General features: G+C 46.7%; 1 pseudogene; it reads right to left on the bottom strand.

Annotated features, from left to right (window-relative positions):
• Window positions 1-211: 211 nt before the first annotated feature.
• Window positions 212-383, bottom strand: LOC137591909 (U2 spliceosomal RNA; annotated as a pseudogene).
• Between the last annotated feature and the right edge of the window lie 4617 nt (window positions 384-5000).

Genomic DNA, 5000 nt, shown 5'->3' with positions numbered 1-5000 from the left:
TAATGCTCTTGCCAGATTACATTCAAATGACTTATTATTCATCACAATTAAGGTTCAAAAAATGCAAGAATCTAATATTTCTTATACAGTGCCATCCAACCTACCAAGTACACTCACTTTTTACTCAAGCGTAAACATTTTTCAAAGCGTTGACAGATCATCGCATGATCACATGCTTGTGATCGCACCGCATTATTTTTGAACAACATTGGGGAGATGCACCGTTCCTGGAGCTACTGCAATACCAGGTCGATGCGTGGAGAGGATGGAGCAAGCTCCTGTTCCATCTCCCTGTTCCAAAAATCAATTTAATATATAGTCCCCGGGTAGGGGACATATCAGATATTAAACTGATAAGAACAGATTTTGTTTTGAAAACGTTTATTGACACGTGATTCATTTGTTTCATTTCAGTCACATTTCATTTTTCCATCCACAACTTCTTTTTCATATAAATATTTCTCTGTACAATAAATATTATCGATCATAAAATCATACAGATAAAAACAGTCATGGGTAAAAAGGATTTCAGTTCATTTTAAAAATGTGCCAAAAATTAAAAGGTGTGTCAAATGTCCATAAAAGTTATAAAAGGAACATTAAAAAAGTCCAACCAAAGTCCCGTTTGTACAGGACCGCAGTGAGTCCCTACCAAGGGTAACTCATCCCGCTCTTCCAAACAGTAGGTCTCTCGGGGTGACTGTCGAGGCGCTCGGCCGAGATCCCCGCCCTGGTGCTCCTTCCCGCCTGCCTCTCCCGGAGAGCCAGGCCGCTGCTGCTGTGTCCTTTTTAGCGTTGTGGGTCCGGCTCCTCCCTCCGAATGGGCACAGAGGCGATTCTTCTTGGTGGCTGTGTCCTTGGGCGGCCGCTGGCCCCCTCGGCTGCCCTGAGTGTTGCGGCAGCCATTTGGATCACAGCCACGGGGGGGATCTGCATGTGCTTTCCTACCAGCAAATTTCTGGAGGTCCATAAGGCGTCTTTCAGGGCGTTGATGGCCAGCCACTGTTTCGTCCAGTCCTTTTTGGGGACGGGCCTTTGGCTGGCCCCGTAGAGCACCAGCTGTGGTGTGAGGACCTCCTTCGCTGGTAGGTACGGGAATTGCGAGGAGCCGGCCATTTCCCACAGGTCCACAGCAGCGCTGCACTCCCAGAGCAGGTGCCTCACCGACTCCGGCGCGCCGCAACCAGGTCGGGGGCAGGTCGACAGCGTCGACATTCCCCGGGAGTGCATGACGGACCTGACTGGGAGGATCTCGTGTGCCACCATCCATGACAGGTCCCGGAGTCTGTTTGGAAGAGCGGGGTGGTTGACATTGCGCCAAACCGTGGAGGGCTCGCCGAGTGCAAGCCCGCGCACTGGACTCACTGGTTCCCGCTCCTGTACAACACATAAAAGGGAACGATGGTTAGTTAAAACCTCTACGTCCTCCTGCTCCAGGCTAAAATGCTTTAAAAAATTCTGTATAAAAGCATAGGCTGGTGGCAGGTTAAAAGACACTGGAAATTTAAGACTAATCTTTAAAATTTTGAGCCGTCTGAGGTAGGACCCCATCCAGAAACGTGTCATGGCTGCCGTTTTGGGGTTTCTGGATGGGGTCGTCACTATTTTAATGTGTGTGGCTGTGTATAAAGACATTAAAAAGACAGACAGGTCTGGAACGCCTTTGCCTCCTTTCTCCTTTGGTCGTTTCAGGACTTCTCTTCTTAGGCGTTCCCACTTTGAACCCCACAGAAAGTGAACCCCACAGAAAGTTAAAAATGGCTCGTTCCAGGGCTAAAATGATTCTCTTTGGGGGGATAAAAACAGAACTGATCAATAAAAGCAAAGGTAAAATCACTGCTTTAATGATTAAAACCTTTCCCTCTATTGTCAGTTCCCTCAGTCCCCAGTACCCTAGCCTCTGTCTAACTTTCCCTAAAATGTCTGGCCAATTCGTTTTCCCTCCCCCCTCCTTGTCAAACCTAACCCCCAGAATTTTTTGGTCGGTCTGGGTCACAGTCAGGGACAGTCCTGTCGTTTCAGTCGCTGTCCATGGTCCATAAAATTGGGCTTGGGTCTTGTCTCGGTTTAGTTTGGACCCAGAGGCCCGTCCAAACCAGTCTGTCAAGTCCAGGGTCCGGTTGACTGACGAGAGGTCCGTGCATAAAATGTTTATGTCGTCCATGTACAGAACGCATTTGTTCGTCAGTCCCCCGGACCCTGGCACAAAGACCCCGTGGATTCGTTGGTCCCTTCTCAAGATCTGTGCCAGCGGCTCGATGCAAATCGCGTACAGGAGAGGAGATAACGGGCAACCCTGACGGACACCGCAGTTGATTCCTACTGCTTTTGTCAGATGCCCGTTAACCAGGATTTTGCTGCTGATCCCTCTATACAGCAATCCCACCCAAGCTATGAACCTCTCTGGAAGCCCCATTTTTTGCAGTACCTGGAACAGGTACTGGTGCGAGACTCGATCAAAGGCCTTTTCAAAGTCTAGATTTAGGACTATTAGCCGAGTGTTTTCGTCTCTCGCCAGACAAATGGTGTCTCTAATCAGTACGAGGCTGTCGGTGATCTTCCTCCCCGGGATGGCACAGGCTTGATCCGGGTGAATCAAGTCCTCTAAAACCATAGTCAGTCGATTCGCTAAAATTTTGCTAAAAAGTTTACAGTCGAAATTTAAAAGCGTGATAGGTCTCCAGTTTTTCAGGTCAGTCTTGTCTTTACTCTTGTAGAGTAGAGTCACTATCCCTATCTTAAAACTGTCTGGCAGTCGGTCTACCTTCTCAAATTCCATAAAAACAGTTAGTAAGTCAGGTGCTAAAATGTCCCAAAAGGTCAAATAAAACTCAAAGGGAAGTCCGTCCTGTCCTGGGGACTTCCCTCTGTTAAAACTTTTAAAACACTTGTTGAGTTCCTTGACACTAAAATTTTGGGATAAAAACACATTTTCATTCACCTGACATTCGATGGAATTTAAAACTTCGTTTAGGGTGTCATTAAAAACAGGTTTCTCTTTATACAGTTCAGAGTAAAAACATTCTATATCATCTTTTATTTCCTCTGTTCTTTGTGAAGTGCGTCCGTCGTCATTTTTTAGTTTTAAAATAGTCCCCCCTTTATTTAAAATCTTTCTAAAAAAATAACGTGTGCACTTTTCACCTTCTTCTGTTTCCTTTTCCCTGCTTCTTAAAATAACCCCTTTACTTTTTGTTTCTGCCAGTAGCGACATTTCTCCTTTAATACTTTTGATTTCATTATTAAAATCAATTCCCTGTTGTGTTAAAATGAAGTAGCGCTGTAGTCTCTTTTGCAGTCCCATCATGCGTCTGTTTTCCCTAACTTTCTTTCTCTTACCTGCCTGCCTAAAGAAAGTCTGGGTCCTTTCCTTCACCATTTCCCACCAGTGCGCACGTGTGGTGTAGAAGTCTTGGAGGGTCTGCCACTCTTTGTACTGCTCCCGGAACTGACTAACTAACTCCCTATCTTCTAAAAGGGAGCAGTTGAGTTTCCACAGACCTCTCCCTACCGTCACACCTGAAGGGAGTGACAGTGTGCAGGACAGCATGAGGTGATCCGAGAAAAAGACAGGGGTTAATCTAGCATCGGTCGGCACCCAATTCCGTATAAAGATATAATCTATGCGAGAGGCTTTGGTGCCGTCACCACTGAACCAGGTGAAGCCCTCCTCTCTGGGATGCATGGCTTTAAAGCAGTCAGTGAGTCTAAAATCCCTGCATAAGCCCTGTAATAAAACCGATGTTTTGTCCAATTTAAAATCTTCCCCTATCCTCTTCCTGTCTTCTTTGTTTAAAACACAGTTAAAATCACCTCCTACAACTAATGGTGCCCTACCTAGCATGTGGGACTGCAGGTCTTCTAAAAAGTCATACCTGTCATTTTTTTCGTTAAAACCATATACATTTAAAAGGTTAAAATCGTGCCCCATAAAAGTCAGGTGTGCTAAAAGTGCCCTACCCTCTTTCACCACGGTGCTGCCCTTCACCAGAACCTGAGGGTTTTTAATTAAAATGGCCACTCCATCATTCTTATTATGGTTGGATCCACTCCAGATTGACGTTTGTGGCCAGGTCTCCTCCCACTGTGTGTATTTTTGTAAAAAAGGAGTAAAAACACATCTGACTTAAAAGTGTTAAGAAATGATAAAACACTCTGGGCTCTAACTCGCGACTTCACACTTCTCACATTGATAGTTGAAAAGGTGAGAGTCATGAGTATGTTTTAAAAACAGGTACGACAGTTTAAAAGACTATAAATAATTAAAAGGCTACATTTAACACAGGTTTCCTTCTCGTGATGTGAAAGAATCTCATTTCACTATCTCCACACAGTCTGGAGGTGATTCCCGAGATTCTGACCTCCGGAAGCCAATATTCGCTCGTCTCTCCAACGGAGTTGATTGTAGCGCTATATTTAAAAAGGAGCACTGGTTGGGTGAACCGGGAGGGGAGGCTTTGTACCGCTCCTCAGGAGGGCTCTGAGAGTCGGACTCAGCTCTCCCCCTCTTCTCTGAGGCTTCTTCAGCCTCCGAGCTGGACAGTTCGGACGCAGTCCTCTTATTGCTGGGCTGGGTGTCGGGGAGGGGGTTGTCGCTGGACTCGTCTTCCCCCACTGTAATGAGACTCCCTGTGGAGTCCTCATCAGGGGAATCAAGTCCAGCTGCGCCCAAGTCCTGGCTCCGCCCACCTGCTTCTTCAGGTCCCTCTGCGGGGCGGAGCTCAGGCTCCTCCCCTTTTCCCGCCTCACCGGGCTGTTCTCCTCCAACCATGGTTGTTGGCGGGAGGTTTGGAACTCCCAGCCCCGCCTCTTCAATTAGCGCATTTGCTGCACCTGGGCAGCCATTTCCTACTTGATTGGCTTCAGTCTCCTGTGTTTTCTTAGCTTTAAGTTTGTTGGCGAATGAAAGGGGGCAATCTCTGAAGAGATGGTCGTTTGCTCCACAGAGATTGCACTTCCTGCCATTGGTGCATTCTTCAAAAGAATGACCAATTTCTCTG

Source organism: Antennarius striatus, unplaced genomic scaffold, assembly GCF_040054535.1.
Source record: "Antennarius striatus isolate MH-2024 unplaced genomic scaffold, ASM4005453v1 scaffold_33, whole genome shotgun sequence".
Taxonomy (NCBI): Eukaryota; Metazoa; Chordata; class Actinopteri; order Lophiiformes; family Antennariidae; genus Antennarius; species Antennarius striatus.
Note: the sequence above shows the minus strand (reverse complement) of the source record. Positions and strands in the feature narration are given on the sequence as shown.